The sequence below is a fragment of the Pinus tabuliformis genome, chromosome 1_1, assembly GCF_031772625.1.
Source record: "Pinus tabuliformis cultivar Carrire ecotype Pingquan chromosome 1_1, CPIR1, whole genome shotgun sequence".
Taxonomy (NCBI): Eukaryota; Viridiplantae; Streptophyta; class Pinopsida; order Pinales; family Pinaceae; genus Pinus; species Pinus tabuliformis.
Window position 1 is genome coordinate 967,487,391 of NC_142297.1, and position 16,511 is coordinate 967,503,901.

A 16,511-nucleotide genomic window follows, 5' to 3' on the forward strand; every position below is an offset into this window, starting at 1 on the left:
GAATTGGAGCTAAAATTTCCTTGACAAGGTCCTTCTCATTTTTGAGAAGCTGGGTTCTGACTTTCTCATAGTTGGGCCCCTTGTACCCTTGAGGAGCTTTGTTAACTGCCCTTATCATATCTTGCTAGTAAGGAGAGCGAACAACATTGAATGGGATACCACATGCATAAATGCACCTAGCCACTCTGGAATCAGTTTCTTCTCTTGCTTGCACATTCACCAATCTAGCAATTTTGCTATCCTGAACTGAAGGGGATGCCCCTGGGCCTCTGGTATTTTTGGGTGCTAGTTGTTCATGTTGTTGAGTGTGACCAACTCTCCTCTTTCTTGCTTCAGCTACAATCCTTGGCTCAATGTTAGATGGAGCTTGAGTAAGGTCATCATGCCTTCTCTTAGTACCATCCGCCTCATCTTGCTCTCTTTGATATGCCCTCCTTGCCAATGGATCTGCTGTTTTTGTGCAACCTGAAACCCCCTGTCCTCCTCCATGCAATAGATGTGCCTTCACTCTTGGGTAGGAGCCCTTGTACGTATTATTGCAAAGATTGCATCGCCATTCCCATGAGCCACCACCTCCACATCTTTGAAGCTTCATCACATGCCTCCAAAGAGGATAATATTCAGCCCTTGGGTTGGCCCTAGGGCTTGAACTTGCAGCTGCACTTTGGCTGGAAGCCATTGCTGCAAAAATAAATTTAAAAAACAAATCTATAAATAAAAAACGTTTTTCATATTTCTGGCTGCATAAACCCTAGAAAAATTGAAGAAATAGTAAGAAAAAACTAACAAAATGAATGTGGCTTACCCAAATTAATTTTCTGTGGCTGAAACTACCCTAAAATGCCAGAAAAGAGGAGAAATATGGCTGTAGCTGAGCCAAATCTGCTGCAAAAATAAATTTAAAAAACAAATCTATAAATAAAAAACGTTTTTCATATTTCTGGCTGCATAAACCCTAGAAAAATTGAAGAAATAGTAAGAAAAAACTAACAAAATGAATGTGGCTTACCCAAATTAATTTTCTGTGGCTGAAACTACCCCAAAATGCCAGAAAAGAGAAGAGAAATATGGCTGTAGCTGAGCCAAATCTGCTGCTGAAATCTCTCTCTTGCTGCTGAAATCTCTTTCTCCTGCTGCTGAAATCTACTTTGCTCACTGCTCAAAACACCCTAGCTTAAACAACTGCCAGTCTCCAAGAGAAACGACTTGCTGAATAGTGTGATGAGAGAATAAGACAAACTTCTCTTTTATAAGTTTAGATAGGCTTCTAGAATTCACTAGATAACCTAAAAAAAATAAAAAAAAAAACACAAGTTATTTGGGAAATGTGGGTTGTACGGCTGTGAAACGCGTTTCCGGCTGTACTGGCCACGTTTCCGTTTCGGGAAATGTGGCAGTACGGCCGGAAACGCGTTTCACGGCCGTACCAAACGCGTTTCCACGTTTCGTCCCAGTTTCCGGCCGGAAACAGACCTCCCCCCATGTTTCCTGCATCATAGTCCTAAACATAAGAAGGACAAGAGGGATAGGGAAGAAGCCCATATTGCAGAGGAAGTGAAAGAACCTGAGACAAAGAAGCTTAAGAAGGAAGAAACAAAAGATCTCTACTATGACTGAGATGAAAGAACCTCAGGTACTTTCCACTTGTAATTTATAGATAGGAGGTAGTGTAAATAAGATAGGATGCATCAGATTAGAAAATAACATTGTGATAGAAGCATTAGAAGTAAGAGCTCTTGACATGGGAAGCAGAAAGGATGTCTGGAATAAATTCTATTAATTACAAAGAATGGGAGCTCTTGGAAACCTCATTGAAACCTCAAGTGATACTTATAGAAAGAAGTATAGGTCATCATCGACTGGGATCATCGTACAATCATCAAGGAGGAAACATCTACCAGGTGAGGATATGAAAGATCCTCAAGTTTCTCTCATAGAATCCTTATCAAAGGATTCACTGATCTAAAAAGAAAGCAAGTGTTTCATCAGGAATTCCAACTCGTGGGATTCAAGGAATGATGGTATGATGACATAACAATGAAGAAGGTCTAAAAGATAAAGTTCTTTTGTTCAAATAAAGCTGGTAGAGGAAGTCTGGATGACTGAAAGGAAATATGAGGTATGTATGCTTACGTAGGTTATTATGAAAGTCATGTCATATGGTTGCAGATAATATGGATCACTATTTTCATCTTGGGAAACATGATCAAAATAAGAAGGGATCTCCTCCTCTGAATGATTGCAGAAAGACATAAGTCACACTAGATGAAATCAACGTAATATGTTCTGATATGAATCATGAAGGAAGCTGACTACAACTGAGGAAACTTTGATTGGAAGCTCCTGGGAATGAAGTGTGTCAAAAGGGAAGAGATAGTAAAATATGCAACAAAAGTAAAAGGCATTCAACATTCAAGACCAAAAATAGTTGACTATAATATCTCCCAGAAAGATATGAAGACTCTGATAAGAACGGAAAAAGATGGAGGCCCTTGACAATGAATATCCTTAGGAGATGTGTCAATTTGCATGCAGGATGCTGATACCTACAGGAAGATGTGATGATGAAAGTTCATCACAAAGGTAATTTTTGATTTAAGAGTTCATTTTTACTTTTGAACTAACATCTGGATGTGCTTATATAGGACTGTCAAAGGGAAGATCCGTAGATGACTTATAGGGAGACCATATTGAAGGATGTAAGATCCCTCTAGAAAATATGGCATAAAGAATGCAACATGACATGAAGCAAAGCCAGATGGAAAACTAATGGTTCACTTTCTGATGAAATGAGGACATGACTAACTCATGGATGAAAGTGATGGATGGTTTGTGCCCTATGAAGGAGACCCAAAAGATGAAGACTCCATGACAAAAGAAATTTATGACATCAAGGAAAAGAGCAGTTCTTCAAGCAGCTGGTTATTCCATGATCTCCACATGAGGAGTTGTTGTAGGTCCCTAGTTAAGAGGGAGCTTGAAAATAAGTTTCTTACTTGGAAGTTGGAAGAAACTTGGAATTCCTAAGCCAAGTGGGAGCTTAGGTACATTCCTTTTGTAGGAATGAGTACATTCCTTTATTGAAATATGTCCTCCCTATTTGAGAGGGAGAGATAGACATGTCATTTTGGTCTTCACCTGGGAAGACCTACGTTGCACGAAACTTCTAGGAACCTGACGCTTCGCGCTGTACCTGTACTCGAAACTCTGAAACTCGACTGAAACTCGACCATCATGTAATCATCTATGAGAGTTATTATAGACTTGGTTTTCCTTCTAGATTGTCATCTATGGGTCTTATTCCCTTTTTACTTGCAAGATAATTTGTTATTCACTTGCTTATAGTGTTTTTCTTTTATATATATACATATATGATGTTTCAGTTGGCGTTTCAGCTGACGTTTCCATTCTTGGGAGGTGATGTTTCTAAATGTACCCGTTTCAGAAACTCTGAAACGTTTCGGCTTTTCGTGCAACTTAGGGAAGACGTAATGGAGGATTGGGTAATTATTTGGCATCTGATACTTTGAGGATGAGATGGGGCATCCAATAGAAGAGTGGTCATGGAGGACAGATTTTCTTTGGGGGCTGGGGAGTCCAAGATAAGAATAGTCCTCATGGAACACACCCTGAGTACCCGGGTAGGGTACTCTGGGAGAGACAATGATGGGATTGTCTATAAATCATTGGTCTCGCCAGCATTGAGCTCAGATCTTGTGGAGAGATGGAGTAGTTAGTCAAGGCCTTGCCATGTAACAATGCTGGTTGATATGATGCTATACAAATGAGTTACCTATCCGAAATTCTTATTATGAGAAATTCTTCAAATTGAGAATGTCCAAGTACCATTATGAATACCTCCCTAGTTAAGAGGGAGTGTTGAAAAGTGTAGCTAGGTTCGGTCTACATAATGACATGTAATTATGATTTTATGTAAATGACATATAAAGAAGAAAAATAAAATTATTGTATTGCTTGCTTCACGGGTTTCATGAGGAAGAGATTTTATTTTTGAGTCAAGACTCCCATTGAGAGTCTTTAGGAATGATTTGTCATCTAATCATAAAATGTTAGTCATTGTCATGTAATGAAGTCATGTTACACTTTGTAAAAGTTCAAACTTGTCTATGTAAAGTATCCTCTAAGACCTTGTCACTTATCCTCTTCAAGTCGGCCTACAACAATGGGAGAACTTGCTAGAAGAATTTGGCCTAACCTCTAGTCATCATGTCGGCCTATAGGACATGAGGAAGGGTGTATATATAGACACACACGACTCACATAGAAGCAAGCAACTCGACATACATTCGGTGAAGAGAAGTGCGAAGAAAGAGGCTACAAAGAGAAGTGCAAAGAAGGGAGAAAGAGGATTCTTCTGGGCATAGTAAAGGAGGACTCTTTTGGGGCAGCGAAGGAAGTTTCTTCTGGGTCAGCGAAGCTTAGTTTTCTTCTGGGGTCAATGAAGGAAGGATTCTTCTGGGATACATGTTCTGGGTGACTAAGATAGAGATCTAAAGACCTAGATTCTCTAGAAGAAGCCAGTAAGATCATAGAGATTGAGTTTCTCTATAGGAATTCGAGGAGAAGCCGGTGTGAAGGATAAAGACCGATTTTCTCTAGAAGGAGCCGAGGAGAGCAGTTCGAGATCAAGAAGAAAGTCAAGGAAGGGAAGAGGCAGAACATCAAGGTCAGTGACAAGGTTCTTGGGAGGATACTAGAGTCAAGGGTCTTTGCCATGGTATTGGTACTCATCAATTGAAGATCTAGAAGAAGAATTTTGATTGGGTTTTCCTCTCAAGAGGTGAGAGGTTTTGGCCCTAGCTAACAAGTCTACTTACTGTATCACTTGTCTTTTATTGTGCATATTGGTAATTGTCTTGATGAAAGGAACACAATAATAACATAACGAAGGAAAGACTATAAGCTAAGAAGTAAAAGTATATCACAAGCAATTATCAAGCAGAGAAACCTTTTAACTATTCATGCCCTAGATTTCTCAACAATTGGAAGAGCTTCAAAGAATTTCACCACTAGGATAATTCTTATGATGTCATGTGTTGATTTGGGGTAGCATTGGATGTGCTCTAGCCACGAAAATTGGTGGAGAGGCTAAAGCACATGAGATCTCCAATACCCAGAAACGGTTTGGGCAGAATCTAAACGATTTGGGAGACACTAAAATAATTAATATTTTTAATGGAGTCCCTAAGTCTAAACTTAGGGAAAATGAAATATTAATGTGAATTAATATAAAATTGAGTTAGAATTGTCCAAAAGTCATGGATCAAGCCAGATCTAATTTTAGCCGTTGACTAGGGACTTAATCTAGACCGTTGAATTGTCAACGTGAAAAGTATAAGAGGAGGCTTTAGGGTCACTTGGAGAATACACCGAGTTGATCAAGAATTCGAATTTCTAGGGCAGGGCTTGCTGAGGAAATCGAAGGAGTGATCAGACTTGCAACTGAGGGGTAGTGAATACAGAAGTAGAGAGGCAGAGAGGGTACCGGGAGCATCAGCACAAAAGCCGGGAGAGAGGGATGCAGAGCTAGCTAGAGGCCACACAGAGGCAGCTAGAGGCCACGCAGAGGCAGCCAGGAGTTGCGCAATGCCTGAGGAGAGCCAACGAGGCTGACGCAGGGACACCAGAGGCTGACGCAGGGCTAGTTGGGCTAACGCTGGGCTAGACAAGCTGACGCAGTCCCTAGAGGCTGACGCTGGGAGATTTCGTGGGGCAGTTTGGAGCTGAGAGCTGTGGGATTGTTCATCCGAGGTTTTTAGCCGAAATATCTGTCTCCAACTGAGAGGTACTACTTCCAAGGGCATTCTTTGTTGGGTGAGCCATTTTTGGCACCCAGATTGTATTATGAAACTGCTTAATAATAAAACCCTCAGATAACTGCACCGGTTTTCCCACATTGGGTTTTTTTGGGGACATTAGTCCAAAAATCACAGTGTCACTTGTGTTCTTGTTTTTTCCTTTAGTTGATGATCTGTATGTGTTGAGCATGTACTTGTATTTATTCTCAGTATTTACATGGTAAATAACTTGTTAATTAACAAAACAAGTAGGAAGAAATAAATCAAAAAGTACATGAAGGATTTCTAACAAATAGACTTAGAAATTCTAACATCATGTATGAATAATGCATGCAATTTTTTTCGAGTTCTTGAGATACCAAGAAGCTTGTAGATTAGGGTTGATTCCTCTTAACTTGATAATTACTTGTGAGTATTTGTTGACTTCTTATTATTTATATTATCTTCTTCATCAAGCGATTACCAAAAATACAATACATGAAGATCACAAAGAAACAAAGGAACACAAGAAATTAGGCTCCAAGCTAAAGCAAAACCCCACAAGGGGGAAAACCCAAGGAAATCCTCTTCTTATAGAATCAGTTCAAAGTGAGATATCCAAAACCCAAGACGAAGATGAAGACCAAGACTGCCACAAAGACCCAAGTCATCCCTCCTTCGTGTCACATCCAACCAAGTCAAAATAAATAAGTCAATGTTGGTTAACTCTGAAATCTAGTCAACCCTTGAAATTTTGGCCCCTGAGATAGCCTTAGAAAACCGCATAAAAATCTCGCACGTGTGGATAAAATAAGAGTAGATATCAATTCATTTTCTCACTTTTTTGACCTCCTTCTCTCTCATTTGACTTTGTTGTTGTTCTTATCTTAGCACATAAATCATTGATGATAATGGTTCAATTGATTAGCTCCTCAAGTGGTCGAATTGTCCTCTATATGTACACATCCAAGAGGGTCAAATAGCTTCCCCTAGGGCCGACTTGTTCTTTCTGTTAACATTTTGACTTTTTGACTCCATAAAAAAGTATTTTCTTTTTCTTTCAAAAGTCCAAATGGGACTTTGACTCAATTACAAATTCTTTTGACTCACAATAAATTATTTTGACTCTTTTTGACTCAATTGACCCTATAAGCATGTAGAACATGCTTTGACTAGTAATAATAATAATAAATATAATCAATGATACATTTTACATTTTGTTACATTTTGAAGACTGACACTAGTTACATTTTCAACACTAATTAGCATTCAATAGATACTTATCAAAATTTAGGGCACAAATTTAGCATAGATTAGAACTACTCATTCCATACATTAGACATGAAAAGAAAGATCTTCAAGACTAAAGCTCTTACAAGACATTTTAGTAAGAAATTCCATCCATTATGCCAAAAATAGCTCCAAAAGATGTCCAAAATTCAGCTCCAAATATCAAAATGCATCTAATCATCCAAGAATCCAAGAAAAGAACAAGTGTGGGTCTCTCTAAGGAGATCGAAATCCCATGTGATGATGATGATTGATCACAAACGAGTGATATGTTATTTATACATGCCTTCTTAACTCGAATTTAGCCTATAAGCCCCTAAAATCATAAAGTGATGGGCAAGAGAGACCCCTAGGTCACAGGTTGACATAGTAACCAATGTAAAATCATAATAATTAGCCCATAAAGAGTTCAAAATGTTGGCATCGTGCATGCATAGGCCCTTCTAGGGCATGTGTTGGGCTCCTCTAGTGCCAAAATGAGTGTAGAAGGCCCCAAAAGTCACGACCTAGGGGTTGGTCCCTAGAGCTCCATGTAAATCATCCCATGGACCCCTATTTTGAGTTTGGGGCACAAAAGCTGGTCTCATGGGTCTCTAAGTGATGAAATAGTTTGGTTCTACTCCAATGTTGAGGGCTTTGAGGATGGTGCTAACCCTCCCATGTTTCAAGGGGTGAGACAAACCTCATCTGGGTCTCGCATCAACTGCCAAATCATGTGATCATTGCTACGTTAGCTAGGGCATAGTAGTCCAAGGATATGGGGTGTAGTGTAGATTGCTGGGGTGCTGTAGGTGCCCATGGAATGCAGTGATGCTCTGCAAGTGATAAAAGACCCATGGATCTCAATGTTGCACTTGTAGGGTGTCAATATGATTTTTGATGGACTTGGGCCCCAATCAAGTTGTCCAACCCATAATGAAACCACCTGCCAATCACACACAATATCTAGTGCTGCAACTTATGACATTAGGTACATTTAATCATTTTTGCATCTATGTGAACCAAGCTTGCAAATAGTGGGCAATATGACACTTCATACCACATTCCTTTCCTAAAATGGGGGCCTTATTCATGTAATGGTGTTACCTCCCTAGGTAGGATTAGCCAATAGATGACCTTATTAAGCATCTCTAACCCCTAAAGGGAAGTGACGTATCCTAAGCCCTCCCTTCAATTGATAGGTGTCATATGAGCGATGATGGAATGGAGGGGAAGAAGAGGTCTCAAGGCCAAATGCCTTGGTCAAAGCAGTGTTCCACGGGGACAGGTCCCCCAGGGTCGGGTGCGTGCACCCCACGCACCCGGGACAAGGGGACGTTTGGGGAAATGTTTACCCACGTCGCCCTTTTGGGGAGACGCAGGGGGGACGTTTCCCCAAAAGGGAGATGCTTGGGCACCCCCCCTCAAAATGGGCTCTGCGTCCCCCATTAAATTTGCTTGTAAATAATGATTTATGACAAGGGAAACCTAGTATTTGACCATATTGCCCTACTAATGCTATCAATTGATGGTAATGTTAAATTCTTAAGTAAAAGTGACATTTTCCTTATCTTTCATTTTCATCATTTTACTTAAATTTTTAACATTACCATGAAATGACTTAAGATGTTTGAGAGTGGTTCTGACCTCATTGGATTTCATATGGAGAAAGTAGAATTTTAGATCTCACTTAAAATCCAGCAGACTTAACAGTTGATGGATTGTAGACTCGAAACGTCGACAAAGCAAAAATGAAAACTGTGGAATATCCGAGTGAAAATACTAAAAGACTTAACAATTTTTCAAGAATTGAAGATTCGATGGATTGCAATGTTTCCATTGCATTTTTTCATGTACAAGGGTATGGAATGTTAAAATTTGGGTACCAGAGGACAAGTGGTTCCCTAAGGCTTTGATCTTTGGCTTAGGGAAAAGTGTCCAAATTTATTTTTTACTTTTCTCCTAAAGTGACTTTGTAAGTGGTAAAGTCAATTTAATTTAAAAGTGACTATATAAGTGGTAAAGTTACATTCTAATTTAAAAGTGACTTTATAAGTGGTAAAGTTACATTCTATTTAAATGTGACTTTATTAAAGTCAATAAAGAATTAGAAAGTAAAAAAATGACTATGGAAATAAAAAGCTAAGTGGGTCTTTATTTAAGTGGGTGAGTTAAAAAATAGAAAGTGAGAATTAAATGCACATTTATTCTCATCCCTAGATTTAAATGAGTCTCAACCATTAGATCTTAGGGTAATCCAAAAGGTCATTTAGAGAATAAAAGGAGAAGAGAAGAGGAAAAGATCAATTCATTCTTTCATGAGCATTTTAGAGAAAGAGAAGAGAGAGAAAGGAGAAGATTTCTGAGCAGTGAGGAAGTGAAGTCGAGCAGCAAGAAGACATTTCAGCATATTTGGGCAGCAAGATTTATTGGCACGCATCCCAAGGAAAACCCGTATAGCAGGAGAAAGACACAGAAATCGAGGAAGAGGGAAAATAGCAAGGGCACAAATTTCGAGGTAGATTTGGGCACAAATTTTGAGGCAACAATACTACTAAAATTCTTACGGTCTGTACAACAAGTTCTCAACACGTTTTTCAAGGCTGGCCGTACAACATTTAACGCTGTTTTATTGTTGGAAAATTTCTACTTTGGCTGTTTGTTGATTGGCATGATTTTCGAGGCAGAGTGCAAGCACAAAAATTGAGATAAGTTGTAATTTGTGGTTGCTGGAATTTTTACTGTGTATTTCAGTTTCTTTGTAAAACCATTTTCAGAAATAAAGAAGAGCTCTCAAATTGGTTTTCCCCAAGAGTTGTAGGGGGTTTTCGAGGGTCACATTGACAAAAAATCACTGTGTTATTTTTTGTGTGTGGATGTCATAATTTTGCTGTGTTTTATTTCTACAATTTCAGCAGTTGTGAAATCTCTAAATTTGTGTTTTCAGAAAAATATTGTCATTTCCAGATTTTAGAATTTTTATCATGCTTGGAATTGAAACTAAATGCATGGAGTGATAAAGAAAAATGATAACTGGAGTGGGGGTTGAAATTTTTTCATGGTATCAGAGCTTGGTTGGCTGAAAAGTGCAGTTTGGGACAGCAAAGTGAAAATTACAGCAAGCTGATTTTTACACAGAAAACAGAAACCTTTACCACAGATTTGAAAATTTCAGTTTGTTAGGACAGTGAAATATGTCTTTGAGTTTGAGAGATGAAGACAGGTTGGATGGGCAGACAAACTACAGTGCATGGAAGGAGAGAATCCAGAGCATCTTTGGGGAAGCAAAATGTTAAGTTATGGTATGTTCTATGCTTATAACAATTTACTTCTTTTTCTTATTATATTCCATAGATTAGCAATCACATGTGCATAAAGTAAAGTGCAGATAGAACATTAAACTTGCTTCCCTTACCTCCATGATGTAACTCAATGAATCTTGTTCCGATGTCCCAGTTCCAGTTCATCAGGTGCCTGTTCGAAGGCTCCCCCGATTGACAGAAAACAAGCCAAGACAAGAGACACAAGATGTGGCGGCTAGCTAGGGACAAACCCCACAATGCGTGGGGAAACCTTTTGATCAAATCTTCTTTTATCTTCAATAATTCAGCAAAGAGAAATAGTACAATAAATATGATTTATACCAGCAGTAGCAAACCCTAGATCAGCAGCATTAGCATTAGCAACTTCATTGTCAAACTAGGGCAGACAGTATCTCACAAACCGACTGTCGAATCGGCTTGATTCCACCACCAAAAGTTGCAGCTTCCAAAGGAGGTTCAGATGAACCTACAACACAGTTCAGATGAGGAGATCTTACGGTCCACGTAGGTCAAACTTCACTTCTGCAGTTGCAGCTTCAGTTTCAACAACTTTCTTCAAACTAGGGCAGTCAATATCTTGCAAACCGTCCGTCAGATTGACTTGATTCCACCACCAAAAGTTGCAACTTTCAGAGGAGGTTCAGATCAACCAACAACGCAGTTCATATGATATCTTCTGGTCCACACAGGTCAAAGTTTACTTCTGCAGTTGCAACTTTAGTTTTAGCAGCGTCTGGCTTCACATGTGTGAGAGAGAGACTCTTTTCTGCACAGTAGAGAAGAGACTCTTTTCTGCGCAGTAGAGAGAGAGATGCGATGATATGAGTGAGTGCAAATGAGGAAAAGGCCTCTTGTATTTATACACAAACGATGATGTTTGAATAGATGCAACTGTTGGGCTCCTGAGCCTACATGAGTTGTAGGTCGGCGTGATAATAATTCCATAATCAAAATAAATTCATATCTCCATGAATACTTATCGGAATCGGATGATCTATATGTCAATCTTACACCTCTCTATGAGAGGAATCTAATAAAAATATTATCAGCCATGAATAAGATGACCCACATGAAGTTTGGCCCTAGTTGCCAATTTTAACACATCCTCTCAACTAGGGAGAACTTCATCTGCAATCTGGCTATCAGTCGTTACTTTTCATCCATCAAATGCACTGCCCTGTACAGCCTGACCCTTGCCCTGCTCTGCTCTATTCTGCCTGTTTTGCTTTGTCTTGTTCTGCCCTGTACTGATCTGTATTGTTTTGCTCTGCTCTTGCATTGTTCTGTTCTGCTCTGCGTTTATCCGAATTATGAAGAAGAAGAAATGATCAAGGATGTATCATACTGACTCAAAGTCAGTCTCAGAGTATGTACCACTGGTCCCAGAGCAGTCTCAACCGACCCAAATTCAGCGTCATAATATGTACAACTCCTACCACTGGTCCCATACCAGTAACATCCTCCACTGACTCAAAGTCAGTTTCAGAGTGCGTACCACTGGTCCCAGACTAGTAACATCCTCCACTGACTCAAAGTTAGTTTCAGAGTGCGTACCACTGGTCCCAGACCAGTCTCAATCGACTCGAAGTCAATGTCATAGAATGTACCACTCCTACCACTGGTCCTAGACCAGTATCATTGATCCCAGATCAATGGCGGTCATCCTAGCGTAGGGAGTACAGTAGATACAACGATGCGTCCATCGGTACTACTATGGTCCCTAACTTCATTTCCATGCTCATTGATCAGATCAGAGGTACTTCCCATGAGTCCCAGACTGCATGGGTAGGATGGCTCGATAGGAGAACTAATCAATCCTGTCCTCACAAGAGAACACATCAATCCTGCTACAATTGCCATGGAGAACACATCAATCCAGGCCACCATGGAGAACACATCAATCCAGGCCTCACAGGAGAACACATCAATCTTGCTACAATCGCCATGGAGAACACATCAATCCAGGCCTCACAGGAGAACACATCAATCCAGGCCTCACAGGAGAACACATGAATCCTGCTACAATCACCATGGAGAACACATCAATCCAGGCCTCACAAGAGAACACATCAAGCCTGCTACAATCGCCATGGAGAACAAATCAATCGAGGCCTCACAGGAGAACACATCAATCTTGCTACAATCGCCATGGAGAACACATCAATCCAGGCCTCACAAGAGAACTAATAATCTTGCTACACAGGAGAGAAAATCATCCTGTTCCACAAGAGAGCGAATCATCTTGTACCAGTGCGCACCACCAGGGGAGGGTGAGTCACCCTGTGGTCGTATGTTGCTCTAGTAAGAACCGCAAGCCCTCAGAGCTCCCAGAGCTCAATATATGCAGCATGCAGGACCCTTGTACAAGGGTTTCTCGACAACTCCAAGTCGTTTGGGAAAATCACAGATTAGATCTTTCTTGGGGGCTTTGACAAGGTGTATCGACTTGTACATCATTTTAATGCGATGGAGCCTCCTTGCTCATCGACTTACCATATCCCAGATGATGTCTATCTGCTGGAGCAATCGACAAATAGGGGATTCCTCAGTAATCGAATCCCACCTTTGGTTGTTACAGAGTATCACAGTGGTATGTGTTCAAACAGCTCATCGAAGAGTTTTCCCAACCAAGAAGCTTCATACGAGATCATACTCATAGATATGTATCTGGTCTCGGCGATGCTTATGGCAATCGACTTCTGCTTCCCGCTCATCCATTATATCGAAGCAGAATCCAAAGAGAAACAACACTAAAAGTGATCCAGTGATCCTCCACACTACCTGCCTAATTAGCATTCGAATAATCATGCAGTTTCATATTTCTGACAGTGTATCTCAATCCATGAGAGATTGTGTCCTGAAGACATCTCAGAAGATTCTTGGCACCAATCTAGTGAGGCTCAACCAAATATGAGCTCACAATGCTAACTGCAAACCATATGTTCGGATGGAGGTTCACCAAAAACATCAACGCCAATGAGTTTTTGAAACTCAGAGGCATTTCCCAAATCTGGTCCGACATCACTACCATATAACTTTTGAAAGTTAAGATCCTCGAGGTAGTCACAGGCTTGCAGTCCATCATACCAAATCTTTTCAGAATCTTCACCACATATTTTCCTTGAGATACGAAAATTTACCTTGGCTGCTGCCACACTTCAAGTCCTTGGTTCTTCATTTCAAATTCAGAAGCTAACTCCCTCTTACATTTGTGAATGAGAGGGTATGCACCTGTTAGAAAGAGGTCATCCATGTATAACACCAGTTTGAGAGGTTTGTCATCTTCAACCTTAAAGGTTAGGACCGGCTTCACTCCTAGTGAATCCTAGCTTCATCAAGTAGCTATCGATCCTCTCATACCATGCTCAGGGTGCTTGCTTCAGCCCATAAAGAGCCTTCTTCAACCTGCATACATGACATTTTCAATCATAAATCTCAAATCCTTCAGGTTGCTCCACATAGACCTCTTCTTTGATCGAACCTGCAAGAACGCGGTCTTGACATCCATCTGATGTAGGTTCCATCCTTGTGAAGCCACAAGGGCTATGATCAAGCGGATGGTCGTATATCTGGCAACAAGTGCAAATATCATAGTCTATACCCTCCTTTTAGGAGAAACCACGAGCAACAAAACGAGCCTTATACTTTTTCGTACTTCCATCTGCTGCATGCTTTATCTTGTAAAGCCATTTAGAAGTGACAATTGTCTTGTCTTGGGGTCTGGGAACTACTTCCTAGATATCATTCTCCATAATAGACTCATATTCTATGGTCATAGAGTATGACCATACTTGATGCTTGACGGCATTTGAGAATGATGAAGGCTCATTTTGTATATCATGCTCATGATGGTCAGGTATCCCTGATACTTGTTAGGTTTCTTACTTTGACGGAAGGTTCCTCGGGGTGCAGCGTGTCCTTCAGCATCATCAAGTATCCCCCTAAGCCATGAAGACCTCTTCCTAGAAGAGGAAGGCTCAGGTGGATAAATAGGATCCATGGGTTCCTCCAAATCAGGCATTGTTACATCATCTACCCATAGAGACAACTTCCACAATCGTACAGTTCTTCCTTTCCGCCACACCATTCTGCTCAAGAGTATGTGGTGTAGTAGTCTCCCTCTTAATGCCAGCCTTAGATATGCCTGAGTGAACCAACTGTAATATATCATAGGTCTTGCTTTGGCTTGAGGGGAATGGTCCCCTTTTGAGCTTTCCTTCGGCACATCTTGGACATACACCTTCTTTCTCTACTCGGAATTCGGGCATCCCTGTCACCATTTGTCTTACACCGAGTAGAGCTTTATAATGAAGGTGGGCAAACCTCCGATGCCAAAGTTCGGACTAAAGAGATGTGTCATAAGACATGACACCTAGCGGACTTCCATCGACTTGATATAATGAATCAACACGAAACCCAAGAGTAAAGGCATCTTTAACATTATTTTTCGATACACGTACCTTGCCATTGCTGAAGGTTACCTTGTAGCCTTTGTCTTCCATTGCCGAGATGGACACCAGGTTCTTTCGGAGGTTAGGTGCATTTAATACATCCTGGAATTTCTAGCCTTCTTGAATGCTTGTCCTCTTCCTTGATTCCTAGCTCTCCTCTTACCTTTGCTATTGAATTTGTCATTCCTTTGATTGCCATCAGAGGGATTTTGATCATCATCCCAGTGTGAGTCCTTTTTATCAGGGCACTCCCTTGCATAGTGACCTACTTTATCGCAGATGTAACATCGTCCTTTTCTTCCACCTTTAGGTCCAGCCTTTCCTTTTGATTTAGTCCCGGAATTATTTCTTTTCTTAGCATGAGAAGAAAAGGCAGCAGGAGGACCTTTAGGCATGGGCATTTCTTGCTCTTCTACCCTTGTTTCTTCTTGAATGCATCTAGCCATTAATTCCTCGAAACCAGGAATTATATTATTGTTCAGAAGAGTAGTCCTCAACATGTACCATTCTGATGGTAATTGTAATGACCCATTTTTAATATAGAGAGCACAAGAATATTAGCGTGCATACGACGCATGCATATGATAGCTACATATGCATGTATCGCATGCATTGCACTAGTATTTATATTCTAAAATTAACTATAAATGTTGAATATCATGACACACTTTCAAATAGAAGTTACCTTCACCCATTAACACGCATATTGCTTAATGCATCATAATTAATGAGCAAATACCAATGATATAAATTTAAAAAAAAGTATAAAGTTAAAAGGGTTATAAAGAAATAGATGTAAAAATTAAGTTAATTTTTATATATGGTTATATAATTATATATCCTACAATATTAATAAATTATTAAAATGATAAAGTAAATCAAAATAAAAGAATTTAATATGAACCTAAGGCATTTAAATTAAACAAAAAAAACCCTAAATATAAGATAAATACACCTGTAAAGAATTATGACTCACGTTCATAAAGGAAAAAGGTGTCACTACGATTGGAAACGGTGGGATCGCTGGTGAAGAGAGCGGTCACCGCCAAGGAAAGCTACATATAGAGGTAGAAAGAGTTTTTAGAGGGAGCTGAACCGGGAAAAACCAAAAGAAAAGGAAGAAAGGAGGAAGAACGAAGAATCGGAGGACAGTGGGAAGAAGCACAGTGGGAAGGAGCCTTACTTGTTCTGAGGTTTTTGGGCACAGGGGAACAGTCTGCTTCAATTGAGAAGCTTACTGGACTGAGTATCGAGGTTATGCTCAGTTTGGCTAGGTGGTTTCGGTCTTTTGGTAACGCAGCAGGAGCAGGAGTCGCGACAGAGCAGACAGGTTGGTACTCAATACTCAATAGAAGAATAGATAATTTGTATTAAAATTTCATATTTGTGAGTAGAAATATTGTTAAACTCTGTTAAATATCGAATTGAATGGCTTCACAGTTTTTCTGAACATGAATTTGTTAGACCTTTTTAAATTCTGAATTTAGGGCTCTTACAGTAATCCTCCAAGAGTCGTGAGTGCCATTTCTCTGTCAGTAATAGTCTCCCTAATATATAGGAGATCGTTCTTGATCTCGGTGATTCTTAAGAAGTATGCTTGCATACTCTCATTTTTACCCTTCTTGATTTTCCTCAGTTTATTTCTAAGAAACAATATTTGATTTGCATCA

The 16,511-nt window shown here is 40.0% G+C and overlaps 1 protein-coding gene across 3 annotated transcripts in view; it reads left to right on the forward strand.

Annotated features, from left to right (window-relative positions):
* Positions 1–16,511, forward strand: part of LOC149217728 (uncharacterized) — a 376,727-nt gene that overhangs the window by 237,417 nt on the left and 122,799 nt on the right. The gene's annotated exons all lie outside the window — the stretch shown is intronic.